The 16,684-nt window shown below is 44.1% G+C and overlaps 1 long non-coding RNA gene and 1 pseudogene across 2 annotated transcripts; one reads left to right on the forward strand and one right to left on the reverse strand.

Moving 5' to 3' along the window:
• Positions 1 to 4: 4 nt before the first annotated feature.
• Positions 5 to 8,445, forward strand: LOC145859347 (uncharacterized; annotated as a pseudogene). Its single transcript, XR_014379546.1, has 9 exons — positions 5 to 232; positions 436 to 500; positions 596 to 676; positions 837 to 964; positions 1,560 to 1,713; positions 2,077 to 2,158; positions 5,237 to 5,325; positions 6,190 to 6,426; positions 6,529 to 8,445. The product of XR_014379546.1 is annotated as an uncharacterized LOC145859347 (transcript).
• Positions 8,446 to 12,393: 3,948 nt separating this feature from the next.
• Positions 12,394 to 13,091, reverse strand: LOC106564117 (uncharacterized). The gene is made up of 2 exons (XR_001319408.3): positions 12,987 to 13,091; positions 12,394 to 12,891 (listed from the first exon to the last, which is right to left on the reverse strand). It is a non-coding gene; the product is annotated as an uncharacterized LOC106564117 (long non-coding RNA).
• Between the last annotated feature and the right edge of the window lie 3,593 nt (positions 13,092 to 16,684).

The following is a 16,684-nucleotide window of genomic DNA, read 5'->3' on the forward strand; positions in this document are numbered from 1 at the left end:
GTTTTTCCTTTCAGCCCAAACCAGTCGAGCGCAGCAGAGTATCACAGATGCGACGAGAATTCAAAAAATATCACCGCGAATCCAACACTGCTTTGTTATGAAGTTGTATGCGATATTTTACCTGGTACTTTATTTTTGAAGTCGTACTTCGGTTGTCACATTGTAAACTATTCGTAACGAAGTTGAGTCCGTGGCCTGAGGAAAACGACATGTCTACAAAGAAACTGGCGAAGTAAGTAACGTTAGCTAGCTTACTAGCTAAAGTATATCTAGACAGCCATACTAGCCGAGAAACAATGTAATTCAAATGCCGACTTGCCATGATTCTCATACATGGTTTTTAACGCTCCCATGAACATAAAAGTACAATGAGTAATATTCACAGTGGCAGGGGGTGACAAAACTGATGGGATGATGTCTTCCATAACAAAACAGACAATTGGGGTTCGTGAGGAAACGCAGCCAGCCATCAACTGGACAGAAGAAACCCCTAACATCTAGTAAGTCTTTTAAAACGCAACTACGTTTTTGGTTTTCTGCTTGAATCAATGACATCTCGTTCAACTTCCATAACTTTTGACTTTCTACTTTCCAGATCAAATATTCCCATATCTGATTGTCATTGACTTCGAATCCACATGCTGGAGAGAGAGGAACAGCTATGGGCAGGAGATTAGTAAGTGTACAGTACTTGTACAATATTTGTGGTAATATCATACCTACATACTGTAACCATTGCACTTTTTTTTTGTCCTCACCCTTGCCTCCCCTCTCTCCCCCTCGCCTCCCCTCTCTCCCCCTCGCCTCCCCCTCCCCCTCGCCTCCCCCCCATCTAGTTGAGTTTCCTGCTGTTCTCCTGAATACCGCTACAGGCGAGGTGTAGTCAGAGTTCCATACGTACGTTCAGCCGCAGGAGCACCCCACACTGTCTGACTTCTGCACCCAGCTCACTGGAACCACACAGGTATTCACACTGTCTGACTTCTGCACCCTGCTCACTGGAACCACACAGGTATTCACACTGTCTGACTTCTGCACCCAGCTCACTGGAACCACACAGGTATTCACACTGTCTGACTTCTGCACCCAGCTCACTGGAACCACACAGGTATTCACACTGTCTGACTTCTGCACCCAGCTCACTGGAACCACACAGGTATTCACACTGTCTGACTTCTGCACCCAGCTCACTGGAACCACACAGGTATTCACACTGTCTGACTTCTGCACCCAGCTCACTGGAACCACACAGGTATTCACACTGTCTGACTTCTGCACCCAGCTCACTGGAACCACACAGGTATTCACACTGTCTGACTTCTGCACCCAGCTCACTGGAATCACACAGGTATTCACACTGTCTGACTTCTGCACCCAGCTCACTGGAACCACACAGGTATTCACACTGTCTGACTTCTGCACCCAGCTCACTGGAACTCACACAGGTATTCACACTGTCTGACTTCTGCACCCAGCTCACTGGAACCACATGTTTGTCCCCTCCACATGTCTGTCCCGGTTCTCTCTCACACACACTTTGTTATTCATTTTGTTTACAGCAACAGGTGGAGGCCGGGGTTCCCCTCCACATCTGTCTGTCCCGGTTCTCTCGGTGGTTGCAGACTCAGGAGCACCAGAGGGGTGTGGTCTTCCCCAGGGACCAGAGGGCTCCAGTCGCAGAGCAGCGCCCCTGTGCCTTCGTCACCTGGTCAGGTATAGTAGCTTAGGATAGGAAAGGTTACCCGGGTCACCTTCAAATGAGACCAAACGTTTTGATACGGAAATCAGAAATTCTTATTTCCCTCCCTTTCTCTGTAGGCCCAGACTCATATGACTATATACTGCCTTTCTCTGTAGGCCCAGACTCATATGACTATATACTCCCTTCTCTGTAGGCCCAGACTCATATGACTATATACTACCTTTCTCTGTAGGCCCAGGACTCATATCTGACTATATACTGCCTTTTTCCGTAGGCCCAGGACTCATATCTGACTATATACTGCCTGAGAGCTACTTACAGAGTAGGTGGTGTGTGTTACTCTTAACCCAGTCTAACTCATGTCTCTCTCTCAGCTGTTCTACAACAGAAAACCAAAAGGACTGAATGGAGCTTTACAGGATCTAGGGATACAGTTCTCTGGACGGGAGCACTCAGGTACACACAGACCAAAGACATCTCTCTGTCATTTATAGTGCTGAGCTTCTCTGGACGGGAGTACTCAGGTACACACAGACCAAAGACATCTTGAATATCATTTATAGTGCTGAGCTTCTCTGTACGGGTGCACTCAGGTACACACAGACCAAAGACATATCTCTGTCATTTATAGTGCTGAGCTTCTCTGTACGGGTGCACTCAGGTACACACAGACCAAAGACATATCTCTGTCATTTATAGTGCTGAGCTTCTCTGTACGGGTGCACTCGGGTAAACACAGACCAAAGACATCTCTCTGTCATTTATAGTGCTGAGCTTCTCTGGACGGGTGCACTCAGGTACACACAGACCAAAGACATCTCTCTGTCATTTATAGTGCTGAGCTTCTCTGGACGGGAGTACTCAGGTACACACAGACCAAAGACATCTTGAATATCATTTATAGTGCTGAGAGATTAACAGAAATGTGTTATTTTTCTATTTTTTCAAAAAACTCATTGACTGACGTCGGTTAAATTATTTAAATTCCATTTAGGTATTTTTTTTCTTCTTCTGTGAGCTCAATGTGTAGTTTCTCTAGAGATACATCAGATCCAGCCTGAACTGTGAGATGTAGTTTCCAACAGGCCAATATTCCACATAGTTTAGCGCATAAAATGTGGTAATTAACTACAATAACCATAATCCATTGCTCATCTACTTGTGTAGTCTGTTTTATTTTACGCCTGCTACGGAAGAGGCTGAAGAGAGCAGTTGTTGCTTCACGAGGTATCTCTCTACCTGAAAATACATGAGCTAAGTGATTGATAGTTGGTAATCAGCAGTCAGAAAAGTATGCCTTATTTACTTTGAAGAACTACATAATACTGATTTCTGTCAGACAGCAGCTCTATAGAGATCAACCAAATGTTATATACACAACAACTGAAATATTTTATTAAAGTGAATAAATGGTTAATAGGTGATGAGCAGTGACGGGCCATCATGGGACTTTTAGTAATAGTTGGATTCTGTGTTACAGCATTCATCCCACATAATCGAAAACCCTGATTTATTTTTTTAAATAATCGAATTGAAACTGAACCATCCTCAAAAAAAGCATTAATCGCTCAGATCGAGTGGCTGGCTAGCTAGCTATTAGCATTCTCTGCACTAGTGGCTGGCTAGCTAACTATTAGCATCCTTAGCACTAGTGGCAGGCTAGCCAACTATTAGCATTCTTAGCACTAGTGGCAGGCTAGCTAACTATTAGCATTCTCAGCACTAGTCATTTAATAACATTAGGATCGAAACATACACACAAGACTCCAGTCATCATTGTCAGTTACTGGGAATAATATACACTGCTCAAAAAAATAAAGGGAACACTAAAATAACACATCCTAGATCTGAATGAATGAAATAATCTTATTAAATACTTTTTTCTTTACATAGTTGAATGTGCTGACAACAAAATCACACAAAAATAATCAATGGAAATCCAATATATCAACCCATGGAGGTCTGGATTTGGAGTCACACTCAAAATTAAAGTGGAAAACCACACTACAGGCTGATCCAACTTTGATGTAATGTCCTTAAAACAAGTCAAAATGAGGCTCAGTAGTGTGTGTGGCCTCCATGTGCCTGTATGACCTCCCTACAACGCATGGGCATGCTCCTGATGAGGTGGCGGATGGTCTCCTGAGGGATCTCCTCCCAGACCTGGACTAAAGCATCCACCAACTCCTGGACAGTCTGTGGTGCAACGTGGCGTTGGTGGATGGAGCGAGGCATGATGTCCCAGATGTGCTCAATTGGATTCAGGTCTGGGGAATGGGCGGGCCAGTCCATAGCATCAATGCCTTCCTCTTGCAGGAACTGCTGACACACTCCAGCCACATGAGGTCTAGCATTGTCTTGCATTAGGAGGAACCCGGGGCCAACCGCACCAGCTTATGGTCTCACAAGGGGTCTGAGGATCTCATCTCGGTACCTAATGGCAGTCAGGCTACCTCTGGCGAGCACATGGAGGGCTGTGCGGCCCCCCCAAAGAAATGCCACCCCACACCATGACTGACCCAGCGCCAAACCGGTCATTCTGTAGGATGTTGCAAGCAGCAGAATGTTCTCCACGGCGTCTCCAGACTCTGTCACGTCTGTTACATGTGCTCAGTGTCAACCTGCTTTCATCTGTGAAGAGCACAGGGCGCCAGTGGTGAATTTGCCAATCTTGGTGTTCTCTGGCAAATGCCAAACGTCCTGCACGGTGTTGGGCTGTAAGCACAACCCCCACCTGTGGACGTTGGGCCCTCATACCACCCTCATGGAGTCTGTTTCTGACCGTTTGAGCAGACACATGCACATTTGTGGCCTGCTGGAGGTCATTTTGCAGGGCTCTGGCAGTGCTCCTCCTGCTCCTCCTTGCACAAAGGTGGAGGTAGCGGTCCTGCTGCTGGGTTGTTGCCCTCCTACGGCCTCCTCCACGTCTCCTGATGTACTGGCCTGTCTCCTGGTAGCGCCTCCATGCTCTGGACACTACGCTGACAGACACAGCAAACCTTCTTGCCACAGCTCGCATTGATGTGCCATCCTGGATGAGCTGCACTACCTGAGCCACTTGTGTGGGTTGTAGACTCCGTCTCATGCTACCACTAGAGTGAAAGCACCGCCAGCATTCAAAAGTGACCAAAACATCAGCCAGGAAGCATAGGAACTGAGAAATGGTCTGTGGTCCCCACCTGCAGAACCACTCCTTTATTGGGGGTGTCTTGCTAATTGCCTATAATTTCCACCTGTTGTGCAAATGAAATAGACAACAGCATGTGAAATTTATTGTCAATCAGTGTTGCTTCCTAAGTGGACAGTTTGATTTCACAGAAGTGTGATTGACTTGGAGTTACATTGTGTTGTTTAAGTGTTCCCTTTATTTTTTGGAGCAGTGTACATATTGTTTGATGGTCTGGATGAAGCCCATAACAGTTACAATGAATAACATTCATATAAACAACGTGAATATTTATCTTCAGCATTTTTGAAAATCTAGACATAGTTTATAGTACATAGAAAATAGTTTTTGTTGAAAATTATTTGCAGGTCTGGATGACGCCCGCAACACGGCCCACCTGGCCTGGAGGATGATGAGGGATGGCTGTGTGATGAAGATTACGCGCAGTCTGGAGAGGGTGAGTGGCGTCCTGACGAACCCCCACTACTACACCCCCAGAACTAACGATCCCACCGTGCTGACGACCCCTGGACTACTGTACTACGCCCCTAAAGACTCACCCAGGGGCGACCTACATCGAACCCTTGGATTTCTGTCAACGCCCCAGAATATCCACTCCTCCTCCCCCCGTAAAGACTCACGCGCGTAGGTGACTCTTCCCCCGTTCCATACACACCTGGGTTGTATTCATTAGTATAAACCGTAGCGAAACATTTTGCCATGTAAAAGGTTTTGCAATGAAAACGAGTTTCTTACTGGAGTTCAGGAAGCCACTCCTTGTTTCGGGTCCGTTTTGTTCCTTTTGGTTTCTAGTGAATATGACTCTCTCTCCTCTGTTTACTGGACTGACTATCAATTAAGTTTGTAAAACATTTTTTTTTGATTTGGGGCCTCCCGAGTGGCGCAGCGTTCTAAGGCACTGCATCTCAGTGCTAGAGGGGTCACGACAGACCCTGATTCGATCCCGGGCTGTTTCACAACCGGCTGTGATCGGGAGTCCCATATGGCAGCGCACAATTGGCCCAGCGTCGTCCGGGTTATGGGAGGGTTTGGCCGGGGGGGGGCTTTACTTGGCTCATGTGGCGGGTCGGGCGCCTGCAGGCTGACCTCGGTCGTCAGTTGATGCGGCTGGCTTCCGGGTTAAGCGGGCGGGTATTAAGGAGCGAGGTTTGGCGGGTCATGTTTCGGAGGACGCATGACTCGACCTTCGCCTCCTGAGCCCGTTGGGGAGGCGCAACGGTGAGACAAGATTGTAATTGGGGAGAAAAGGGGGAAAAAATAATTATAATGTATTGATTTATTTTATTTGTTTACCTCTTAGGCACCTTTGAAGACCAAACCCCTGTTTGGAAATGGGAACGTGGCAGGGAATGGTTGTCCTAGCAACAAGGAGGATAACAACACCACTATCAAAAAACCCTCCAAGACGGCAGAGAGCGGCGACCATCTTGAAAATCAACCCAACAGCAAGCCAGTTAGCAACACAGACGTTGTTGAAACACGACCAAAGCCTTCAGACAACATGGTTCCCAACACAGGTGAACTACAACTTAACCGCTGAACCTGTTCCGTATCAGAGTATTGTTTCACCAAAGACTCTTCTAAATGGTCTGACCACTCCAATGTGTGGTGGTAGTAGTAATAGCAGCAGAACAGTTAGAATAGGAACAATACGGTCCGTCTCCTCTCCTATGACTTTCAATATCCCCTCTCCTCATCACTACATCAACAGCCTCGTTCTGGTCTCCACCACTATGAATTGCATTACCCATCTACCCCAGCCAGACCCGACCCAGAAACAGGAAGTATGGAGGAGGACTTGCCCATCTTGGTGGAAACGGAGTCGTGCGGTTCATATGCTGACGTGGTATTGGAGGAGGACTGGGATGTCATGGTTGGTGACGAGGCTTCTGTTGCTGATGTGTACACAGAGAACGAGAGGTTTGAGGTGAATGATACCTCGGCCTATGGGAAGACCTTGCTGTGTCCAAGCCCAGTACATTCAAATCCTGGTAGAGGTCCAACCAACAGTAGGCCTAGTTCCAATACCACCAACACGCCCTGCCAACGTCTGACCAGCCTGGTACACAAGACCGATACTAGAACGTCCTCAAGGAACTTGGTGTCTTTGAAGGCTGAGACAACAAGGACCTACAACACCTCTGCAGCCAATAGTCTGTCCCCTTCCTCTTTTGTCAAACCCAGACCTGTTACCCCTGGCTCAAACCTCTCAGATACACGGTCAAGACTGAACACGGAAACGTCAAACTCCTTTGTGATCGTCAAGAACGGCTCGAGAATATCCTCCAGTTCTGCAAAAGCTGAGACAACGAGGATATTCAACACCTCTGGGTCCAATAGTTCATGCAGTTTCTCCTTTGCCAAACCCAGACCTGTTACCCATGATTCCAACCGCTCAGCTACACGGTCAAGACCGCAAACGGCAACATCGAACAACTCCTTTGTGATCTACAAGGACAAGCCAAGAGCCTCAAATACCTCTTCTACATCCAGTATTTCTATCACATCCAATACCTCGACAGCATCCAATCATTCCTTTGTCAAACCCAGACCAGGCCTCCAGAACTCCAACCTCCATGCTACACTGTCAAGATCGCTCACAACAAAAAACCCTGGTAACTCCTTCACATCCATGTCCTCTACTACAAACCTTCCCAATCCTTCCTTCACTAGACCCAAACCAGTTACCACCAGCAGTGACTCTAACCTCTCTGTTTCACACACACAGACACCAAACGGCTCTGCATCCAATCTTTCATTTGCCAGGCCCAGACCTGTCGTCCATAACCCTAACCCATCGACTTCACGTTCAAGTCTGCACGCAGAGACGCCAAACACATCTTTCATGATCCACAAGTACTCCTCTTGCCTCTCCTCTGTCTCTCGTCCATCTGTCGGTGGATCGTCCTCCATCCTCTCCTCGTCCGTTAACCGGTCCTCGTTCCTGCTGAACCGCAGCACCAAGATCACGGCCAAGCTGTGTGACTGTGGGCGGCGAGCCAAGCGTCTAGCGGTGTGTAACGGTGGTCCGAACCAAGGCCGAGCATTCTACTGCTGTGCGGTGCGTAAACACGGCCCTGGGGGGACCAGGAAGGGATGTGAGTTATTTAAGTGGGAGTCTGCTCTCCTCCAGGCTAAATCACCAGCCTCCGCTGCCGCCTCAATCGCTCTGTGTTTTGGTCGTCCCCCTGTCATCATCTAGGATGAGATATCAATTAGCTTGAGGTCATAGGGAGACTCTCAATAGCATTTCCTTCTCATCCAATGGGTTTGTGAGGCGGCGAGGAGAGGACACGAGGAATCAAGGAAATGCAATTGAGATTCTCCTCACAAAGGTGTCATATTTTTAAACTGTACTTTATGAAAATATGTATGATGTGTGTTTTGAGTATATGATTTATGTCCACATACTAAATCTGGTGCATTCATTGACCAATATCCTGTACAGTTTCTAAATGGAATTGATCCTCATAATGTGAGATGACATGACGTCATGATGAAATGTAAAATACTTTATAGGTCGGCATAGTCATAATAAAATATGTCATGAATTTTATTACAAGGGTTCTATTGTTGTAAATATAACAGTTGAGGTCGGACCAAAATGGAAATTATAAATGTTTTGTGTTCTGACATGAGGTTGGAATTGCACATATTGCAAATTGTCCCTCTTGGCGCCCTGTACTAGAGCCACCAATATTTTATATGCGCAACAATAGTGGAATCGGCGGTAAGCCTTCAAAATGAACTGTGAATAATGAGTGAGAAAGTTAGTGGGTCAAAGATCATGCTAACCTCCCCTGTTATTGATAATGGTGAGAGGTTAGCATGTCTTGGGTGTATGATATATAATGCTAACCTCCCCTGTTATTGATAATGGTGAGAGGTTAGCATGTCTTGGGGGTATGATATATAATGCTAACCTCCCCTGTTATTGTAATGGTGAGAGGTTAGCATGTCTTGGGGGTATGATATATAATGCTAACTTCTCCTGTTATTGTAATGGTGAGAGGTTAGCATGTCTTGGGGGTATGATATATAATGCTAACCTCTCCTGTTATTGTAATGGTGAGAGGTTAGCATGTCTTGGGTGTATGATATATAATGCTAACCTCCCCTGTTATTGGTAATGGTGAGAGGTTAGCATGTCTTGGGTGTATGATATATAATGCTAACCTCCCCTGTTATTGGTGAGAGTTTAGCATGTCTTTGGGGGTATGATCTTTGACCCTCTAACTTTCTCACTCATCATTATTCACAATGCATTCAGGATTATCCGTAATCATGGTAGCACCCACATTAATGTTAGTGTTTCTTTTTGTGACTCCAAAATGACACACTGCGTTATTTACCATTAATTTCTATTCGTTATAACATAATCTGAAACACAAAAATGCATATGGAATATGATATACATTTGTAGAGGTGATATAATCATTGCGTGCTAGGAATATGGGACCAAATACTAAACTTCTGACTACTGTATAAGAATCTTTAGGGGTGTCAATTTGTTGTTGTATTACTTGTTAAACACAATCTTTCTCTGAACGATTGTATAAAATAATAGAAGTTACCCATTTATTTTTGTTGCATACAATATCGCTGTTTGAATTATTTTATACAGTCACTATTGCTATACACCCCACTGTGTATATGGTGGACTGAGTTCTATAGGCCCAGAAAGGAAGCACTCTGTAGAACCCCCCCCCCTCTCTCTCTCTCTCTCTCTCTCTCTCAAAGGAAGTACTCAGTAGGAGATAGATATATAAATGAACTTAGGTCTAGAAACACTTTCTACTTCAACCACTCCATTGGTCCCAATGCAATAGACCATATGCCTATAAATTACACATTGGCTTATAGAAAACAAATGATTCCATGTGCCTTAGTAAAAGTGTGGTTGGGATTACTTAGTAGAATCAATGTACGGTTGACTCAGTTGGTAGAGCGTGGTGCTTTCAACGCCAGGGTTGTGGGTTCGATTCCCACAGGGGACCAGTAGCCTATGGATATGTATGCACTCACTACCCTAAGTCTCTCTGGATAAGAGCATCTCCTAAATGACTCGCTACCCTAAGTCTCTCTGGATAAGAGCATCTCCTAAATGACTCGCTACCCTAAGTCTCTCTGGATAAGAGTGTTTCCTAAATGACTCGCTACCCTAAGTCTCTCTGGATAAGAGCGTCTCCTAAATGACTCACTACCCTAAGTCTCTCTGGATAAGAGTGTTTCCTAAATGACTCACTACCCTAAGTCTCTCTGGATAAGTGTCTCCTAAATGACTCAATACCCTAAGTCTCTCTGGATAAGTGTCTCCTAAATGACTCACTACCCTAAGTATCTCAGGATAAGTGTCTCCTAAATGACTCACTACCCTAAGTCTCTCTGGATAAGAGCGTCTCCTAAATGACTCACTACCCTAAGTCTCTCTGGATAAGTGTCTCCTAAATGACTCACTACCCTAAGTCTCTCTGGATAAGAGCGTCTCCTAAATGACTCACTACCCTAAGTCTCTCTGGATAAATGACTAACATGTAAATGATAGATGGTTCCAATGCAATACACTGTAGGCATAGACCAAGTGGGTGGAGTAGAAAGTGCTGCTGGGTATTTGGACCACAGTCCCACAAGAAATAACACCGTAATAACACAGTAATCCCAACCCAAGCTTTACTTCCACACACAATTATTTTTTCTCCCTCTATAAACCAATTTGTAATGTTATAGGCCTACAATGTATTCCAGTGGGCTGGGTAGAAAGTGCTGCTGGGTATTTAGACCACAGTCCCATAAGAAATAACACATTGTATAGATTCTACAGACCCTATATAGTTATCGCCATAGATTCTACAGACCCTATACAGTAACCGCCATAGATTCTACAGACCCTACAGAGTATTCCCAACCCCACATTTATCTCAGCACATAGAATTGTTTTTTTTTCTTCTCCACAGCCCAAAATTGTGAATATACCAATCTGAACATTGTATTTTTCGATAGGGGTCTTAAAACCTGTTATGGACAGGGGTTCTGCTCGCCAACAGCCAATGGAATAGCAGGGCGCGAAATACAAAACAGCAAAAATCTCATAATTCAATTTTCTCAAACATACAACTATTATACACCATTTTAAAGAGCATCTTCTCGTTAATCCAACCACATTGTCCGATTTCAAAAAGGCTTTACGGCAAAAGCATAACATTAGATTATGTTAGGACATCAACTTCACAAGAAAAACCACACAGCCATTTTCCAAGCAAGGAGAGGCATCACAAAAAACAGAAATACAGCTAAAATTAATCACTAACCTTTGATCTTCATCAGATGACACTCCCAGGACTCAATGTTACACAATACATGTATGTTTTGTTCGATAAAGTTCATATTTATATATTTTTTTTAAAACATTTTACATTGGCGCGTGATGTTAAGAAAATGTATTGCCTCCCAAAACTTCCGGTGAATGAGCACATCAATTTCCAAAAATACTCATCATAAACGTTGATAAACTTTACCACAGTTATTGAAAGAATTATAGATACACTTCTCCTTAATGCAACCGCTGTCAGATTTCAAAATAGCTTTACGGCGAAAGCACATTGTTCAATATTCTGAGTACAGAGCTCAGCTATCAAAGCAAGCTATACAGTTACCCGCCAAGTTCTGGAGTCAACTAAACTCAGAAATAGTATTAAAAATCTTCACTTACCTTTGCTGATCTTCGTTGGAATGCACTCCCAGGACTCCCAGTTGAAAAACTCCATATTTATGTCCAAATACCTCCTTTTGTTCGCACATTCAGATCACTATCCAAAGGCAAAATGCGCGAGCGTAAAACCAGAGACAAAAAGTCAAAATGTTCCATTACCGTTCTTAGAAACATGTCAAACAATGTTTACAATCAATCCTTAGGTTCTTTTTAACATAAATATTCGATAATATTCCAACCGGACAATAGCGTATTCATTACAGAGGAAAAATAAGGAGCGGTGCGCCTGCGTGCTTGCACAGTAAACTCACTGGTCCCAGGCAGTCCACTGGTTGACTGGGCTCTTATTCTCTGCCCAGTAACAGTAGAAGCATGAAACAAGGTTCTAAAGACTGTTGACATCTAGTGGAAGCCTTAGGATGTGCAATATGACCCCACAGACGCTGTAGTTTGGAAATGGATTAGATAGAAAAACTACAACCCTCAGATTTCCCACTTCCTGGTTGGATGTTTCTCAGGTTTTTGCCTGCCATATGAGTTATGTTATACTCCCAGACATCATTCAAACAGTTTTAGAAACGTCGGAGTGTTTTCTATCCAAATCTACTAATAATATGCAAATATTTGACTCTGGGCCCGAGGAGCAGGCAGTGTACTCTGGGCACGCTTTTCATCCGAACGTGAAAATACTGCCCCCTATCCCTAACAGGTTTTAAATGTTTTTTGAAGCATGTTTGTAATTGTTTCCATAAAGTACTCCTTGCGTTTGCTTATAAATCACAATAAAAATGGACATAGATTCAAATGTAATATTTTAATGTTTTTGAATGAATTCTACACATTGCAGTGTTTTGAAATGTGGGCTTTTATTTTGAATACTAGTCAGAATAGTGTTTCTGAGAGCTAAAGAAAACCATTATGATGGCCTTAAAATATACTATTTGGTTTGTTGTTGAACACAGCATCATTTGTCCTTGTCTTTAACTTGTCTCGAATTGTCCCTTATCCCGTCTTTCACATCCTTTACTAAAGAATCCCGAAGTCTTCCGGCTTTTCTCCCCATCTCCCCGACGTTTTTAGGCAGTCCCGAAGCCTCATGTCGTATCTGGCGAACTGTTTTGAACTTCAGCAGTTTGGTTGTCGCATCTTTTCCGGCAATTCTTGCCTTCATCCAGGCATAAGCGGTGAGCTGTGCGGCCCGTCGTATAGGTCGCAACTCGGCCAGTTTTTCCACCACTTGCGCTTTGTTGAGCAGAGCGGATAGAAGACGACTCAACACCATGTTACAACGATCTGTTTGGGAACAATACAATAACCTGACTTTATAATGTATGCAATCGGTAGGTATAGAGGAATGTGAAATGAGGATACATGTAAATGCAAGCTACCTTAGCTGTCCCGTTCTGGACTCGGCATTGCTTCTTCTTCGATAGCCCATCTATATGGAATATGAAAGGTTTTTTAGGTCCGTGGCGCCATCTTGTGTCACGGAGGTCCTGAAACATTTCTGAAAAACTCATAAGGGTCGTTCCACTAATTCGGTGCCTTTTGGAGTTGTGGAGAAAAAAACCCACTTATTTCACCTAATTTTAACATTGCCAAAAAGAGCACACGTTCAACTTAAAAAAAAAAAAAAAAAACACACATCCCATCTCGAGGTTAAATAAAAAATACCTATATTAAGTACCAAAAAAAGTATCAGGGTTGACGGTTTCATCTTAATTCAGACATAAACCCCCCTGTGACAGGGGAAATGGAAGCTCAGGTAACCGGGTAGAAGTGTTACGCTCGACCCACTCAGTTTTCCACCACAAAACACCAGAAAAGGCCCCAAAAGTGCAGAACCAGCTCACCTTCCTTTACACTATGATTTGACTATTACATAGATGGTCAATGTTTTCTTTTTGATATTTATTTTATTAAGGAATAGTTTCTCCATATTAAGACGAGAGTTCAGTTCACGCAACACGGTTGACCTTAACACAAGGGACAGATTACTTTTTCTTTACCTTTAAAATGAATCACTTTAATCAAATGAAATTAATAATCAGAAATGACTGTCAAAGCAACAAAATAACGAGGGTTTTTACAGTGATGGTGAAAACTTGGGAGCCGTGTGGGTTAAAGGTAAGAGGTCGATACAATCGGTCGTGTGTCCTCCTTAACACATAATTTTTTTACACCCCCTCCCCAATTTTCCTTTAGTTGGTCACTGTCCAGTAACTTTGACATACTCACTGTGTCTGCTGATCTACAGTGAGGCTCAAAAAGTATTTGGACAGACACATTTTTTGTTGTTTTGGCTGCAAAAATACTTTGTTGTAGCTGCACAATGTGAAGCAAAAAAAGACGTGGGTTAAGCCCGTCAGTGGTGACTCGACGAAAGCTTTCTGTACTTTATGCGTCGGGAATTCTCAATTGGCCATGGAGGGAAGAATGACCTAACTCAGCATGCATCCACAGAAATGCGCTAGGCCACGCGAGCTAAAGGTGCTAGTAATATCGGTGCATTCTTCTTGACATATACTGCGGAAACACCTCTCCGTTTACCAGTTATTGAGCAGTGCCAACAATCGCATTTTGAAAGCTAATTGCCCAGCTCACATAGCAGGCGTGCTTGCAGGCATTATGAGCTATCAGCTGTCAGTGGATATTGAGACAATTGTTTTACAGATCTACAGCCACTTATCAGTATCTGCTTCCCGAAGAGAGGAACTGCGTGCATTTTTTTGCCTTTGTTGACATTGAGTGGCGTGAAATTTTGTGACATGTTTGCACACGATGGCTCTGTCTTCATCCAGCTGTCGATCGTCTCCTGCAAAGCTGGCCAGCTCTTACTTCATACTTCAGGTCCCTTGGGGAGACCTGTCCCGTGAGTATATTTGAGTATGAAGAAAAAACAGAATCTGCCGAGATTTATCTGTGCTTTTTCCACAACGTGGGTGTGTTTTTGACCAACTCGTAAAAAGCTGGAGGAAACAACGCTCTGCATCACAGATGTTTACGAGGAAGTCCAAAAGTTCAAAATGAAGATGCTTCAGCTGAAACAGGACCGTTTTTTTTGGTACCAGACCAAGCAGCTGATGGACAAACAATTGTCAGCACAAAGGTCCAAGCAGCAACAGGACTTTGAAGTTATATGACACTGTCATTACATACATTGACAGGTGGTTTTGATTTCTCACCAGAACATGTAATGGTGAAACTGATGTGCCTCTATGAGGAGCTCTCCTTCACTGACCTGGAGCAGGTGGTGGTTGCCCTCAAAATGACAGACAGTCAGTATGGACCAACTCTATGAAGAGTTTTGTGCTAGCCTGGAGGAAATACAGAAAGCCAGACAGGAAAACAGTGAAAACAGAATATGGGTGGGAGGGGGAAACGGAAAGTTGTGAGGGCAGTCGGTAGATAAAGCTGCAGAAACAGACAGAGAAGAAGACAATGAGGAAGAAAAGAAAACCGTGTGAAGAGAATGACGACTGAGAATCGTGTTTTCACGACATACCCAACTCTGAGTGGTGTAAACACAATGGTTCTCTGACACTACATACCCCACGCAAGAACAACCAATAGACACCATTTTTGTTGTTAGCCAAATGGAAAATTAAACTGTTTTCAAATGTCTTGCACATTGGTCAGTCGGTGCATTACTAGTGTGCAATATGGATTAGTTGAGAAGCTCCTGTATAGTTTGAATAGCGTGCCTTCTTTTGGTTTTAGCTAGTAACAGTATGCCACACTCATGAAGAATGAATGTGGCTTTGGCCACATCACATCCAAGGCTAACGTAAGTCTATTCCGTTTTAGAAAACCCTCTTGTAGTTAAAGCAGAACTAGGAACCACGCTACTGTAGATGAACCCAATGAGGGCAGAGAAGAAGAGAATCATGTGACCAGAAAACAAATGAAAAGGAGGAACAGAAAACAAACGAAAAGGAGGAACAGAAAAGAAGTGGATTAAAAGCAATGGTTCTGAAACTAAACGAGGACAGTGAAACAGAATGTTGTTTTTAGAGCTTCTACCCAGTCCTATCTATCCAAGAGGACAGTGAAACAGAACGTTGTTTTGAGAGCCTTCCCTGTGGCTCAGTTGGTAGAGCATGGTGTGTGCAACGCCAGGGTTGTGGGTTCGATTCCCACGGGGGGCCAGTACAAAAAAAAAGAAAAATGTGTGCATTCACTACTGTAAGTCGCTCTGGATAAGAGCGTCTGCTAAATGACTAAAATGTAAATGTAAAATGAGAGCGTCTACACAGTCCTATCTATCCAAGAGGACAGCGAAACAGAATGTTGTTTTTAGAGCTTCTACCCAGTCCTATCTATCTTCACCAAAGTATTTTATTAAAGGTGCAATCTGCAATATAGTAAATGCAGTTTAATGGTCACTTTAGTTAAAGGTCCAATGCATTAAAAAAAGTGATTGTCCTGTGTTTTATATATGTTTCCACACTATGAGGTTGGAATAATACTGTGAAAATTATGATAATGCCCTTCTAGTGTAAGAGTTGTTTGAAAAGACCGCCTGAAATCTCTGTTTTGGTGGGATGGAGTTTTGCCCTAGCTACCATGACAAAGAACAAAGCCGGCGGGAGTACCGTTGAGGACAGTGGAGTCTATCACACGTGAAGGATCTTTTAAACAAACAAAAATAGTTATACAAGCAGTTGTTACAACAACAACAAAATAGCTCCAAGTGTTTTGTCCAAATACTGGTGGATTCAACTAATAAAAGAATGAACGACCTGACCAGAGAGGACCAGGACCTGACCAGAGAGGTCCAAGATCTGCCAGAGATGTCCAGGACCTGACCAGAGAGGACCAGGACCTGACCAGAGAGGTCCAGGACCTGACCAGAGAGGTCCAGGACCTGACCAGAGAGGACCAGGACCTGACCAGAGAGGACCAGAGAGGTCCAGGACCTGACCAGAGAGGTCCAGGACCTGACCAGAGAGGACCAGGACCTGACCAGAGAGGACCAGGACCTGACCAGAGAGGACCAGAGAGGTCCAGGACCTGACCAGAGAGGTCCAGGACCTGACCAGAGAGGTCCAGGACCTGACCAGAGAGGTCCAGGACCTGACCAGAG

This window comes from Salmo salar, chromosome 12 (genome assembly GCF_965601325.2).
Source record: "Salmo salar chromosome 12, fSalSal1, whole genome shotgun sequence".
Taxonomy (NCBI): domain Eukaryota; kingdom Metazoa; phylum Chordata; class Actinopteri; order Salmoniformes; family Salmonidae; genus Salmo; species Salmo salar.